At 38.7% G+C, this 15,000-nt stretch overlaps 1 long non-coding RNA gene across 3 annotated transcripts in view; it reads right to left on the bottom strand.

Annotated features, from left to right (window-relative positions):
- Positions 1 to 15,000, bottom strand: part of LOC118440915 (uncharacterized) — a 32,641-nt gene that overhangs the window by 16,235 nt on the left and 1,406 nt on the right. For 2 of the 3 annotated variants that reach the window (XR_014982306.1, XR_014982307.1), the window contains exons 1-2: positions 14,931 to 15,000; positions 14,595 to 14,839 (exon numbers count right to left, since the gene is read on the bottom strand). The exon at positions 14,931 to 15,000 is cut by the window's right edge and continues 1,406 nt beyond it. This is a non-coding gene — a long non-coding RNA (uncharacterized LOC118440915). Of the gene's footprint in view, positions 1 to 13,455; positions 14,333 to 14,594; positions 14,840 to 14,930 lie in introns of those variants that run through there. The other variant, XR_014982308.1, reaches the window with a different exon arrangement.

Genomic DNA, 15,000 nt, shown 5'->3' with positions numbered 1-15,000 from the left:
ACGTCGCGGTGCGATCTTCCTAAGGAGCTACGAGGCGACTTCCTCGTCCTTCCTTTGCTTCCTTCCTTGCTTCCTTCCTTTCATCCTTCCTTCCCTCCTTTTTCCTCTTCCTTCTCCTTCTTCCCTCCTCGTTCTTCCTCATCCTTCTGCACAATCCTCCTCCAACTCCTTTTTTCCAAGCGATCCTTTCCTTTCCTTTCCGCTTTTCTATTTTGATCTTATTTCTTTTTCTTTTCTTTTTCTTTTACTTTTACCCTCCCACCGATTTCCCACCCAACCCTCCTCGGTCCCCCTTTACCAAAACCCTTTGCTCTCCGTGCAAAGAAGCGAGAACTCCTCGAACGATAAACGAATTTCGCGCTCCCGTCGTAAAAACACCTCGCGAGAAAAGACGCGACTTCTTTCCTTCCTTTTTTTTCCGGCTCGCGAATTTACGCGAGACGCGCGCTAAACAACGCGGATATTTCCGCTGAATTTCGGTAACCTTTGATAGAGGCATTGCGAGCATCCCCGTGTCTGAGTAGCAACTGCGCCGTGGCCCCGTGCTGAGCACCCCCACCTCACCTCTTCGCCGCTTCTATCGGCCGCCTCACACCGACCCCCCCAACACCACCGGCCAAACCTCCGTATGCCGATGCCGTGTACCGAGCCACCAACCCTCTCTCGGACGTTCTCGCTGGCTAGCCCTCCGTCTCCACCCCTCGCCGACCCCTTCGTCACCACCACCCTCCTACACAGTCACCACCACCACCACCACCACCGCCAGCACCACCACCACTACTACTACTACCGCCTCACTACCACCACATTGCCACTGCTACCCGTTTCGTCCAACATCCCTCACCCCTCTTCTTCATCCTCTCATCCCCCTTTTCCCTCCACCCTCTATCCGAGAGTCATGAACCGAGTCTCGGCTCCACGGCGACGCTTACTCGTGCCCACGAATTTTCCCTGGCTTACATCAAGTGCATCCCAACTACCAGTTCGACTCTTCGATTCTTGACTCAGAAGATATAAACCAACCATTACGTATACCTACGTAGCTATTACGTTAACCCTTAAAGGAGATCGAATCTTACTTATGAACGAAACATCCTAATCATGTCAACTGTTTCAACTATTAGAATAAATTGATTCTCTTTTAATAACAAGGTTAATCGATAATTGTAATAACGTTACGTACTCGCTTATTATTTCTATGTATTATGATAATAAAATTATTTGTTTAAAAATATTGTATCGTTTTTAATCTTCCCAGCTTCATAAAAGAAAAATGAAGATCTACGCTCGAGCGGCCGCCATTTTTCGATAATTTAGAACCGACACTTTGTTTTCAGGTGGTTCGATGAACGACCGAGGGGTGGTTTCTCTGTCGTGCACAATAACGATTCGGAGGCGTTATCGTGGCTTTACATCCCTTTGGCTTCGGCGTGACAGTAAGGTTAGCACGGCGTTGTTACGCGCACGGCAGAATGGACTTCACGTTCACCGTGTATTCCAAATCCTGCTGTTGACCGCAGCCCCTGCTTCTCTCTGCTTTATGAGACTTTGATCGAGTATATCTAAAATGATTGAGTTATCTTCCGATTTTTCCTTGGCACCTATTTCATCGTCCTATTTTTCATCGTCCTATAAAAATTTTTCCTTCGCCGATGATACATCGATAAGACGTAATAAAAAAGAAAAAAAGAAAGAAAGAAAAACGATCGAAAAAAAAAAAGAAAGAAAAAATATCGAAAGATATCTTTGACTGAAGTCAATCTATCAGAGAAAATGAAGATGTCGAAAAAGGAATTGATAACTAAACGATTCGGTCGATTTCGAAGGAATACGAATTCGCCCTCGACGTCCAATAACAATTTCGAGGAGCCGATGCGGCTTCACGTGCTTCGGTCGCCGGCGTGACAGTAAGGTTAACACACGAACGTTGCGTACGCAACCTAACCGAATACGTACACCATCGTATTTCGAATCCTGGCGTTGACCGCAGCTCGTTCCATCGCGCTTCCACGAGGGATGGTAGGCCACCCCCAGGACGGCGTGCCTCGCCTCTGGAAATTCTCCAGCGGCATTCCCTCGCGCGAGCCTTTCGTCGATAGGGCGACTAGATCTTATTACTACCTGCAGAGATACGCGCTCACACAATTTTGCCCTTGTACGAGACTACGACGACAACGACGACATATGGACCAACGAAATCGTCTATCGCATTGTGAATTTCTCTATAACCGTTCGGCTTATGTATTCCAAAATGACGACTCTTCGAGTCGTTTTTAAGCTTAATCGTTTTCACGTATAACAATAACGAAAAAAAAGAAGAAGAAAAAGAAAAAAAGAATAGGATCGTAAACATGTGAGACTCTCCCCGTTCAACTCTTTTTTGTCTGAAAAATCTCTTCAATAGAGATACCGGAGGGTAATTCGAATATCCGCAAGGATAAAAGAAAATATTTAAAGAACTCGTACACATCTCTTTCTTAAACCCTCACCACGATGATGGTACCTCGTAATTGTATCGATTGTCTTACGAGTTTCTCTCTCTCCCTCTCTCTTTCTCTTTCCCTTTTCGAGTTTATATATATATATATCTCTTTCTCTCTTTCGACCGTTATGCATCGAGAAAAGTGAATGGTCTTGTCTCGGTTCTCCCTCCTTCTCTCCTCCCTTCGTTTCTATATCTCTCTTTCTATCCCTTCTTACAGAGAGCACGACATCAGGGTGACCCCTTTTGTTACTTGCCTGATCGAAAAATAAAAATTTCTAACCGGATGAGAGTTTGACCTGAATCTTTTTGTTGAAGAAAATGAAGAGGGGTAAGTAGAGAGGAGGAAAGGGGGTTAAGGGGTACCGGTAAAGCGCACAATGGTCCCGTCGTGATTTGCATATGTGGACGTCCAATGTGTAGCATGTGGCGCATCCGAAGGTCACTTCTGTTATTTACAGGGTTTCTGTTCAACGCGAAGACCTCGGGAGAAGGAGAAGGAGAAGGAGAAAGAAAACGATAGAGGAAGAAAGAAAATTAAATTTCATCCGGCTCCACGAAGGGTTGTGTCTTTCGTTCTTTATCTACTTCTCGACGAGCTTGATCTTCGGAAAGAAAGAGATAGAGCGAGCGAGAGAGAGAGAGAGAGAGAGAGAGAGAGAGAGAGAGAGATAGAGAAAGAGAGTGAGAGAGAGAGAGAAATAGAGAGAGAGAGAGAGGGAGAAGGAAAAGAAGACTATGAAAACTCGGCAGGTAGGATGGTTCTGAGTCTGGACAAGGGGGATGAAACCGTTTCTTCCCTCGTACATCTATCTCCCTGCATTTTCGGCTACCCTACCTACGTATAATCATAATAATAAGAGAAAGACCGGTTGACCATCGGGCGACCCGAGAAAGGGATAAAACAATCGAGTCTGATTTTTTGTCCTGACAGCTGCGTGTGCGATCATCTACATGTTTCTCGACCCCGTGTCGATAGACGATTCCACGGGCAGGACCTTTCGAACCCTATCCCGATAACTATTTCCATTCGTGAAATACACGAACGAAGCTTTTACGAAAGCGTTATTTTCTCTATAAGAAGAGCAAAACGAGAAGAAAAAGGAGGAGTAGCGGTAAAATGAGGTGGAACACCATGAGTAGGAGTAAGAGAAGGAGGGAGGGACACTCTCTTGGCTAGTCGCCTAATGATCGCTTGGCAAAGTAGAAAGGAGAGAAGATCGAGGCGAGAGGTGGGTAAAGGTGGAAGAGGTCAATAGCTGATGTCCTGGGTAATTAGTAAAAACAAAGGATCTGGCCACGGGGAGAGAAGTTGGGGGGTAGGAAGTGGGAAATGGCCGTTTGAGACGAACATGAGAGACGAACTGAAAGCAGGAGAGAAATAAAAAGAGTAAGAGAGAAAGAGAGAGACAGGATGGGACAACGTCGAGCGTCGAGATAAAATCTAAATGAGAAAGTAATCCCTCGGTTGGTGACACGGAGAAGAGAAGAAGTCCGGGAAAGAGTCGAGACGAAAAAGATAAAGAAAATAAAGAAGAGAGAGAAGAGAAAGATTCGCGAAAAAGTATATATATATATATATACTACTGATAATTTTGAACGTTGAAATGTACATTTGTTAGAGATATTCCTAAGCAAATGTCCGTTTGAACCTGACGCATGAATCGTTACCGGCTTGAACTTTGACTAACCTTACTCAACACCTATCCAACACACGAGGCCACACGCACGCAAATTACACCCCCGACATCGCGTTTACCTACCCCATTTATTTTGGCAAGTCTAGGTTTACCTGCTATCGATCTTCGAGGAAGGAGAATATACTATAATAACTGGATCCTCACGATTCGACTTTCTCCCTCGTGCGAACTTACTCCGTTTCGAGTTTTCTCACACTCCCTTCGTCAAAGTATACGCCGGGGAAGTAATCAAATGAAAACAAAAATCGAGTCGGCCGACCTCACGGTCGGTAGGAAGAAGAAGAAGTAGAAGTATAGTAGAATAAGAAACTTACCACAGCCAAGTTTTACCTTTTTCCCCGCAATTTGCGGACGATTCATCTTCTCGTCCGACTTCCTTCTCAAGATCCTTTTTCCTCCCCCCTCCCTCCACACCCATTCCAACCCGCCTACCTATACCCATCCCATCCCTTTTCCTCGCGAAAAGTAAGAATCATTTTAGTAGTATCAACCCTACGGCCACTTTTTCATTCGTTGATATTTCTTTCTTAAGAAAAATAAACTTCAAACTCGAAAATGGACGCGTTTCTTCGATAAAAAAAAAATTATTCCATCTCTAGATGGATCATCCCTTTTGTCCGAAATTTTTTATTAATTCTCATCGAGTAAAGCTCTTCAATAACAAAGGAGAAATGAGAAATAGAGTTAACTGACGGTATTCTCAGCACGCGATGCGGTCTCATCGATCCTCACGATCATCGTTGACCAATGAATATGACCTAAATCTTTTGATCGGTATTTCGGCTTTTTCGATAATGATTAAATATAGATCATAGAAAAATCTGTTATTGGAAAATCTTTTTTATTGACTTCCTCCATCGATTACTATTATCTACGTTTATATAAGTGCGTATCTTTGAGAATAATAGATCGAGGGTAATCCGCGTGACCATACCGCGTCCAAACCGAACGTCCGTATGCTCCATGTACATAACACGTGAACAATCGGAAGAGCCGGGGAACCGTCGACCACCGTGGCATATGCTATGACCTCCCGACTGCTCGAGAGCAGCTGCAGCTTCATAGCCGAGATATCGTGACTAACTGCGCGCAAGGTGTTCTTCTCCTTTTCATTTCTCCAAACCGACGAAGGAAAAGTCGATTGAATTGTTACGATGTTCGATGAACATAAACAAAATTAAAATGGAAAAATAACAAAACAAATTCCACGACTTAATTATCGTCGTTTTTGTAGAAAAAAAAAAAAAAAAAAAAAAAATATATATATATATATATTCGTTTTCTTTCTTAATCGTTTATCGATATAAAAAAAAAGAAGAAGGGAAAACAAAATCAAAGTGTCAGGAAGTTCCAAAGGATATCTCTGATTATCGCGAACGAGTTTAGAGTTCGCGTGTTGCCGACTCGAAATGTGATTTTTAGTCTTTCCGTCGATTGCGGTTTTGCTGGCCCCATTTCGACTCGAGGTCGCCAACTACGAAGCTTATTGTTCGAGCCTCTTCCTTTTGTGCGCACTCTGTCTGCTCTGTTTTGCGTAGCGAAACAAAAGGGCCGTAGCGGTGAAGAAGAGAGAGAGAGAAAAAAAAAAAGAAAAAAAAAGAAAAAGCAGAGCAAGAGAGAGGACTTAAGGGGCGGCATTGTCCGCGAAGCGTTTATGAAGAATATGGGACTGAACGATTTTCTAAAGAGAACGACCGAAAGACGTACGAGTTAATTGCTTTTTCTTTTTTTTTTTGTTTCTCTTTCTTTCTTTCTTTCTTTCTTTCTTTCTTTCTTTCTTTCTTTCTTTTTCTTCTCTTTTCTTTCTTTCTCTTGTATATCTCTTATCAGGAGAAAAAGCTTTTTTTCCTTTTAAAGGTAAGACTCGCCAAAGGAAGAGTTGCTGAAAATCCGGTAATATTTCACATCTCGCGGTGTAAACCATGCCGCGGTTCAAGTTCCCTCCTCTTATCGCGAACGCCATAGCGGCGAAGCTACTTATAATGAAATTTTCGCGACGAAGAAAGTTTTAAAAGTGCAAAAGTGCGCGAGGACAAAAGAAGTACGGCGGGGTAAGGTGAGAAGGCCGGCAGAGCGGACAAGATTTAAGAGGCTCATAAATCGAGACGATGTCCTAGCGGCAGGAGGATCTTGAAGAGATTAGATACGTAATTCTGAATCTCTTTCTCTCTCTCTTTCTTGTAATATCGACTTCTTAACGTGAAAGATTTTTCTCTTTCTTTTTCTCTTTTGTTTATAAATTTCATCCGATCTTCAAGTTCAACTCAATTGTCAAGAAAGAATTTCTTGAAACTCTCTTCAACGTTTCTCTTACATGTCGTCGTCGTTGTCATCGTAAAGAGTAAAAGATCGATTAAAAATACTATAATACCCTATGAAACGTTCAGATTCTTTGTACGGCCGATTTGATTTACATATCTACGTACGTATTCTATCGTTTCCGATGTCGACAGGCATAACGAAGGAGAATAGCGCGACGTTCGTGTTTTTAATTGAAAGCAAAGTCTGTGGATTTTTAATTAAGAAAATTCAAGATCAACCTACAGCGGCCCGGCCATCCATTTAACCATCCATCTATCGAGTACTGCCTGCTCCTCAGAGGCTCCTCAAACAGTTTTATAATTGATTTCATTTTCATTTATTTTAACACGAACCCCCATGCCTGCCTCTCGTACCTCTAACCCTTCACCCTTCGAGCCCTTCCTCGTTGTCTGCCTTGAGAAGACACTGCCACCTCTCCTCCACCTCACTTCCACCCCTGCCCCTCCCCCTCCTTCCTAACCCCCTCGAACCACCCCTGAACCTCCACCTTCTCTCACTTCGACGCTCGACCTCACGCCGCAATCAATTTAATGTTTTAATTAAGAGAGTATCCGTGAAAAATTAGATTTTAATCGGATCGCACCTCTCTGCGCCGGCTCCACTTTTGCGCTCCTTCCACATTTATTTCCGGCGAGCTATGTTTTAATAAATAATTTTAATTACTCTAACTACTTCCGATATCGGGCGTTAATTAACGGCTACTCGTCGATACGCCGATCAACAATAGCATCGATCTTATTTATGAAGAATGGTATCTTCTCTCTTTTCCTATCTTTGATCTCGATCTAGATCTTAGTTCCTTAATAATAATAATAATAATAATAATAATAATAATAATAATAATAATAATAATAATAATAATAATAATAGTAATAGTAATAGTAATAATAATAAAAAGCCTGGCTCATTACGGATATACACAAACACATATTAAGGAGTGATCAGTCCTCAAATAAGAACAATAGGAATTGCTCTCAATTTTCGTATAAATCATTTTGGAGAAAACAAATCATCCAAATAGAATAGAATAAGATTAAAAAAAGATAATAATAGTAATGTAATAATAATAATAATAATAATAATAATAATAATAATAATAATAATAATAATAATAATAATAATAATGATAATAATGATAATAATAATAATAATAATGATGATAATAATAATAATAATAATAATAATAATAATAATAATAATAATAATAATAATAATAATAATAATAATAATAATAATAATAATAATAATAATAATAATAATAATAATAATAATAATAATAATAATAATAATAATAATAATAATAATAATAATAATAATAATAATAATAATAATAATAATAATAATAATAATAATAATAATAATAATAATAATAATAATTAAACGACAATCCTCCGTCCGTAATTCTCAATATGCGAGAGACATCGGTACTTGGCAAAAGTTCGCATTTTAATCATCCATCTCTTTTAGCTGCCTCTCTTTCTCTTTCTTTCTCTCTCTCTCTTTCTCTCTCTCTCTCTCTCTCTCTTTTTCTTTCTCTCTCTCTCTCTCCCTTTTTCTCAAAAAAAGCTTCATCCTCCATTTGAAGCGTTTATTCTTGCACGGTTACCGAATTGTGCAACGAGGCATTGACGTGGGTCGTCGAAGCGATGTTCTAAACATCGAGATCATTTCTGTTCTGCTATAAAACGGATTTCCATCGATGACTTAAACCAGAGTCGCCTTTGCGTTAATTTAAGAATGTTAACAAATAATTTTTTTTCAAGGTCGAACATTTTATTTATCCGAGAAAAATTAAATTACTTTTTTTTTCTTTATTTATTTTTTTCTTTCTTTCTTTCATTCTTTCTTTACTTTCTTTTTTTTTTCTTATTCTTCTTTTTCATCTTCGATTTTAACAACTAATTAAATCAATTAATTAGTAGTACGAATTCAATTTTCAAATGTGAATTTACTTTTTGTCGAAGTCCAAAGTACCCATAGAAAACGATACTCGGTTGACACGCGAGTAGTGAGACAGATCTCGATGATGGAAAACAAAGTCTTTGTAAGAAAATCATTTAGGAAACGCAAAATACGAAGTGCGTTGCTACGGCCGGCGCCGTATCTAAAAAAGAAAAAGACTAGGAGAGAGAAGGTCCACCATTTTCCGAAGCTATTCTAGAGTCTTATGCAACAGCCGACCGATGCATTTGGCCGGGCAAAGCTTTATGGCCGAAGCTCGCACGCGCAAAAATGTTTGTTTTAACTCTGGTGCCGCCTTCCTCCCCTCTCTTTCTATTTAACGAATCTCTGTCTCTTTTTTGCTCGTTCGCACTGCCCCCGGTAGCCTTGAATTAGTCGGAATGTGAGAAAATTCATAAAGTTAGAGCTTCCGTCGAGTCTGATATTATCCCTCCCTCCCTTCCCCCGTCTTACTCACTGTATTTCTCTCTTTCTCTCTTCTTTCTCTCGTTCTCTCGTAGAAGTGGAAAACTTTCGTAAACGGTGTGACTCGATCGATTTATTTTTTCATTTTCTGTTTTTCGTTCTTTCCGTCCCTTCCCCTTTTCCGCAAGGTTTTCCTCCTTACAAAATCACTAAGATATCATAGAACAAATATAATGCGGACTAATAGGTACACTCTTGGAAATTGAATTATCTATTTTACATAATCACATCAGGATTTATGTTTATGCGTGCACTTAAACACGCACTCTCCTACCATTAACCATTCACAGGTTAAGAGATGTCTAATCTAACAAATAATACAAATTCAGTTTCGATACGATTTAAAGAATTTCTTTAATAGAACGCGCGTCAATATTCTTCTCTATAAAGTGAAATTATCGTTGTTAACATATTAACCTGTATCCCTCTGTTTTTTTTTCTTTTTTTTTCTTTTAGAAATACGAAAAGAGAAAGCAGGACGATAAAGATGTAAAATGACGAAAACGTATCGTATATTTCTCTTAATGAACAGTCACGATGCTTTTAAGATCGTTTCCATTTGAGAATCGTGGGACTAAACAACGCGCATCCCTCTATTTTCAACTCTCTCTTTCTCTCTCTCTCTCTCTCTCTCGTTCTCTTTCTCTCTCTATTTCTCTTTCTTTTTCTCGCCCTTAGGTTCGCTAATGGAAATCATCTTAAAAAGTTGCCCCGTGCCCGAGGGAAGAGAGACGTCGTACAAAAATCTTGAAATCTTGCGGTGTATTTCGACAGTAGTATTCCCGCAGGATCTCCTATAAAATTTCGAGAGAAATGGAATAGCATTGAGGGAGGAAGAAATATGCGAGCGCGCGCGCGCGAGAGAGAGAAAAAGAGAGAGAAAGAGAGAGAGTGAGAAAGAGAAATAAAGAAACCTCACTCTCACGCCATATTTTTCACCCTCCATTTTTACGCCATCTTTCGCTCGACTACCCGATCCACCCTCTCTCCCTCTCCCACACACTTTCAGTTAGTTCGTCTTTGTCTCATTCGCTATCCGTCCTTTTAAACGCGTCTCCCTTTTCACTGTTCCTCATCCCCTCCAAATTCTCTCCCTCTCTCTCTCACCCTCTTTCTCTTTCTCTCTCTGTTTCTCGCATTCTCCTGTCTCCTACCCTTCCCTTTTCCATCCATATAACGTTCCATCTCCGTTCGTCACAGTGTTCTCCTCGTTTATTTTGATCAATACGACCGATCGGAATAGTTTCGATTCCAACGATTGACTTTTCATCTTTAAACATTTATTTCAAATAAATATCCTTAGGATGGAATATCGAATTTACTTTTTCCTTTTTCCTACTTTTTATTTACTTATTTTTTTTTTTTTTATAATTTCAAAACAATTTAAAAATAATAAAAATGAATGAACATATATAATTCTCTTATCTTTGTAAAGGAAATGAAAAGAAGCAATATCAGAACGGTAGTAGTTTTATCGATTTTATCTTTTCCACTGGAACGATAATAAAATTGAAATTGTAAATTAATTTTGAATTCTATTTTTTCTTCAATAGATAGATATCGCGAATCGTCTTTCCTGATTATAATAATAATAATAATAATAATAATAATAATAATAATAATAATAATAATAATAATAATAATAATAATAATGATAATAATAATAATAATAATAATAATGATAATAATAATAATAATAATAATAATAATAATAATAATAATAATAATAATAATAATAATAATAATAATAATAATATTAATATTAATAATAATAATAATAATAATAATAATAATAATAATAATAATAATAATAATAATAACAATAATAATAATAATAATAATAATAATAATAATAATAATAATAATAATAATTATAATAACATTAATAATAGTAATAGCAAAATATCTGCTTGTGTGTGTGTGTACGTGTGCTTATGTGCACAAACGCTACAACTTGCGCGCGCACTTGTTCGATTTATTCGTATTGAATTTCGAATGAATGTATTATCTGAAAGGCGATCAATTATTTCGCTACACCTCTAATTAATCTGTTGCCTTCTACTTCCTTTTATGAAATTTTCAAGCCCTCTCTGTGTACTTATGCCCGTTGTTGCGTGAAAATATTGCTCGTTGTGATGATTAAACAAGCAAACGCAAAGTATGGAGAGAGAGAAAGAAAGATAGATAGTTAGATAAAGAGAGAGAAAGAAAAAGAGAGAGAGAGAGAAGTATATAACAGAGTCTCCATACTCGTGCAATCTATAACATTGATAACTATGAAGATCTATTTTCTTAGAAGTATGCAGAGAGAAAGAGAAAGAGAAAGAGAGAGAGAAAAGTATATAACAGAGTCTCCATACTCGTGCAATCTATAACATTGATAACTATGAAGATTTATTTTCTTAGAAGAACCAAAAATAAAAATGAAAGAAAGAAAGAAAGAAAGAAAGAAAGAAAAGGGACAAAAAAAAACATCAAAAGAAGCAACAAAAAAATTTCTTTGAATAAGTTTCCACAATGAAATCGTTTTTGCTGACTGATTCCGAGTGTCGTCTTGCAGCAGCGTTGGTCCGTTGAGTAATTATTTTTTCAGCCCCTCATTCCCGTGTGATCTTTTTAGCGTACCTCCTTCTCTTCTTCTTGGCCCTTTGGAGGACCCTTTCGAGATTTTTAACGTCCTTACGACCCTTCTGATACTTTTCCCTCTCTCTCTCTCTCTCTCTCTCGCTCTCTCTCTCTCTCTCTCTCTCTCTCCCTCTTCGCAAGTTGTTCCTCGCGAGAACGATAACGAAAAGAAAGCTAGAAGATATGAGGGTGGCTCTAAGAGAATTCACCCCTTATGCGAGTCCACGTAACATCGGGTAATGTCGAACGGGAGAAAGAAATTAGCGAAATTAAACGACCATGCCGCAGTTCGACTAAAATAAGAAGGGCCGAAAAACACTACCCTTCTTTTTACTTCGTGAAAAATAGAATAGGCTATTTGTGATTAATTATTCGAACGTTGAATGAGAGCCGGAAAGATAAACGAGGGTATATTCGAACGAACGAATAGAAAGTAAGATTTTATCAAGTTATCAAAGAGTGCATCACGTTACGCGACATAACGTGAACTTTCTATCTTTTCCTCGTGTGTTATTAAGAAAGATTTAAACAGTTTCATGTACTCGTGAATGATGATAACGTAAATTAAGTAATTAAGTAATTAAGAGATACAAAGTATCCCTGTATTTCTTTATAGTGATTTATTAAAAAAAAAAAAAAAAAAAAAAGAAAAAAAAGAAAAATAAACAAATAAATAAATAAATAAATTCTTAGAACAACCTCATTATTACTTGTTAATTACTTATGAAAAGTTTTAATATAATAGGATAAGAGAATATTTGGATTATTCGGAAGAAGCGAAGCGACCGATTTTATGCCAGTACAATTTTATATACGTCTACGTATGTACGTACATAGATATTTATTATAATCTAGATTGAAAGGGACGGCATTTTCGTAAATGAAATTAATCTGTCGATGCGTACCGTGCGTCCATTTAATATCCATCACGCGTTCATCACTGCAGAAACGATCCAACGATGTGTCTTCACACTCTTTATCTCTTTCCTCTTTCCTTCTTTCTCTCTTTCTCTCTCTCTCTCACGAAAGTGTATCGTTCCTCTTCGTCCATTGAGTTCTCTCAACTAAGATCTTAGTTGTTCTTCTTCTTCTATCGCACGATTAACTTTACGATCGCGAAGATCACGAAAATCACGGAAATCACGGAAATACGGTGATCGATCGATGAGAAATTTTGAACGTAACATCTTAATACGGCGCGCGTCCGTCGAAAACTGACCCTGCAGCTGGCCACCTTAAAAAAGGGGGTGTAAGGATTTTAAGAGAGGGAAAGGTATAGCACGGGGACCAACGGGACATGATGCTTGGTGGGGGCCTAGAAAAAGGGGCGAGAACCTTGATGTCCACCATTCTTTTATCTTCTTTTTATTTTTTTCTTTTTATTTTCTCTCTTTCTCTCTCTCTCTCTCTCTCACATATTCTGTCTCTCTCTCTCTCTCATACATACACATACTCTCTCTCTCTCTCTCTCTCTCTCTCTCTCTCTCTCTCTCTCTTTCTCTCATCCTGCAAATTCATGCGTCAACATATCGTCTATCCTGTTTTCCCTTTCCAACGATCTGCAAAGACGCATTGTGAGGTTCAGGTAGGTTAGACTCGTTTCGGGGATCGTATCTAAGGGGTTGCTCGCAAGTAGTTGCTCGAAAGAAGGGATAGCTAGATCAATTCTTTTTTTCCTCTCTTTCGGTCCAAAAAAAAAAAAGAAAAAGAAAAGAAAGAAAAAAGATACAAGTGGCAATATAATTATATCATCGATCGATATCGAACATCTAAAAGTATGTAATGAAATGTAATGAAAATTTCTATCAAAGTAATTCAATATTAAATTAAGTGAAAACGAATATGTTAAGCACGACAGTACGTTGATCTTTCGAAAACAATGAATAAATATAAGTTCTATGAGACTAACGAAACGTAAAATATGGGTACATCTATAAATAAACAGTTATTTACACGAAGACGCGTACTTGTTCATCGTTCGCGGTTCGTCCTTTATCATCGTTATGTACTATCATGAAAATACATATTGTTTTGGAGAAACTCGTCAGTGCGAGGAGAGAGGATGGCTCCCATTTCCGTTGCACTGCAACGTTCCTCTGTACTTCTCCTCTCCCTTCCCCCGTCCCTTTCTCTCTCTCTCTTTCTCTCTCTCTCTCTCTCTCTCTCTCTCTCTCTCTCTGTGTCTTTCTCTCTCTCGGAGCCGGCAGCTTCCCTCCCCGCCAGCCATCTTTCTGGCACCTATTCGATCGATCGTTCCGTAGGACCCTGCCACGGGTCGTGCCTATTGGTCGATCCTCAATATCTCGTGTCGGTTTTCGAGTTAGTAACGACGACACTCCGACGCATTCCAACAGGGAAATCAACGGATGCAACAAGACGGCCGACAAGACGAAGGAAGCAACGTGTGGAAGTATCGACGAGAAAAAACTGTCTGGTTCGTATGACATACATACATATATGTGTGTGTCTCTGGTAGGTTATAAATGAAAAAAAAAAATCTTCCAAAAAGAAAAGGAAAGAAACGAAAACGTGAAAAGAAGAAATAAAAAAGACAGGATTTTAGGAAAATTTAAGGGGTAGAAATAAATTAGAGATTAGAAAAAAGAAAGAAAGACAGAAAGAAAAAAGTAAAACGAAACAAAACAAAAAAAAAAAGAAAAAGAAAAATTTTCGTCGATCGAGGTAGTAGTACACCGTCGTCGCCGCCATATTCCTCTGTTCCACGCGGTTTTTCACTTTTCAGTTAGTTTTTGCGTATGGAAAAAGCGAACTCGTTCTGCAAGCAAGGAATATTAATAGTTTGTTAGATTAGGTAATAAGTCTGTTAAGATTAGAAATGAGAAGAAGACCTTGTTCGGGATAGATACGAGAGTTCTAAAGGATCGATCGATCGATCTTACACTGATTTCAACGATTTCTCTCAAGCTTTTACATATATTATCAACGGCGTATCTTTCTCGAACGGCAGTAAAGCGATAGCGCGCGCGAATTAGAAGTAGTAGCAAGGTTATGAAGTGTCATTTTCTCTCTAATCTCACCTCGGAAGTTGAGAGCGTCGTCCCAACTCGTGCGCTGGTAGTTACTCAAACGTTTGTGTCTCTTTCCGTCGTTCTCCTAATCGTCGTTGTCATCGTTATCAATGTTGTTACCATTATCATCATTGTCATCGTCGTCATCACTATCATCATCATCATCATGATCATCATCATCATAATCGTCGTCATCGTCGTCGTCGTCGTCATCATAATCATCCTCGTCATTGTTATCCTCAAACTCGGCGAACCTGTATTTGATTGGGTGCATTCGACGATTCTCCTAAAGTCTTCTTTCTCTCTCTACTTTTCTCTCCGCTAAACTAAAGGTTGTTTACTTACTTTATCTTTTCCTTCTCAATCCCCTCCATCCCCACCTATCTATTCACCCGTTCCTACTATCTTTTTTTTA

This window comes from Vespa mandarinia, chromosome 6, assembly GCF_050613455.1.
Source record: "Vespa mandarinia isolate Hongniang chromosome 6, ASM5061345v1, whole genome shotgun sequence".
In the NCBI taxonomy this organism is placed as follows: Eukaryota; Metazoa; Arthropoda; class Insecta; order Hymenoptera; family Vespidae; genus Vespa; species Vespa mandarinia.
The sequence above is the reverse complement of the archived record's forward strand: the minus strand, read 5'-3'. Positions and strand labels throughout refer to the sequence as shown.